Source organism: Charadrius vociferus, unplaced genomic scaffold, assembly GCF_000708025.1.
Source record: "Charadrius vociferus isolate BGI_N301 unplaced genomic scaffold, ASM70802v2 Scaffold3750, whole genome shotgun sequence".
Taxonomy (NCBI): Eukaryota; Metazoa; Chordata; class Aves; order Charadriiformes; family Charadriidae; genus Charadrius; species Charadrius vociferus.
Genome location: NW_009646308.1, coordinates 1 through 821, shown reverse-complemented (window position 1 = coordinate 821; position 821 = coordinate 1). Strand labels below are relative to the sequence as shown.

Sequence of the window (821 nt, the reverse complement as noted above, 5' to 3'; positions counted from 1 at the left end):
TCGAGGGATATGTTTGTTTTTCTTTTTGGGGAGTTTCTGCTTGGCCATGGCCAAGGAGTAGTACATGCCGAAATTGTTGACGATGACGGGGACGGGCATGGCGATGGTGAGGACCCCCGCCAGGGCGCAGAGAGCCCCCACCAACATCCCCGACCACGTCATGGGGTACATGTCCCCGTAGCCCAAAGTGGTCATGGTCACCACCGCCCACCAAAAACCGATGGGGATGTTCTTAAAATAAGTGTGGCGGCTGCCCGTCACGTCGTCGGGGTCGGCCCCGATGCGTTCGGCGTAGTAGATCATGGTGGCGAAAATCAAGACCCCCAAGGCCAAGAAGATGACGAGGAGGAGGAACTCGTTGGTGCTGGCTCGTAAGGTGTGCCCCAAAACCCGCAAACCCACGAAGTGACGGGTCAGCTTGAAAATGCGAAGGATGCGCACGAAACGCACCACCCTCAGGAAGCCCAAAACGTCTTTGGCGGCTTTGGAGGAGAGACCCCTCAAGCCCACCTCAAGGTAGAAGGGCAAGATGGCCACGAAATCGATGATGTTGAGGCTGCTCTTGACGAAATCCCGTTTATCCGGGCAAAAACTGACCCTCATGAGGAACTCGAAGGTGAACCAGACCACGCAGGTGCCCTCCACGTAGGTGAGGAAGGGTTCCCTCTCCTCCTCCACCGCCACCTGCGTCCCCGTCCCGTTGCCCGTCGTCACCGTCTCCGTCTTGTTGATCACCCGGTTGAAGGCCTCGTGGGTCTCCAGGCAGAAGGTGGTGATGGAGATGAGGATGAAGAAGAGGGAGGCGAAGGCCACGTACTGAC

General features: G+C 57.9%; 1 pseudogene; it reads right to left on the bottom strand.

Moving 5' to 3' along the window:
* Positions 1 to 6: 6 nt before the first annotated feature.
* On the bottom strand, positions 7 to 816 carry LOC104285412 (annotated as a pseudogene).
* Between the last annotated feature and the right edge of the window lie 5 nt (positions 817 to 821).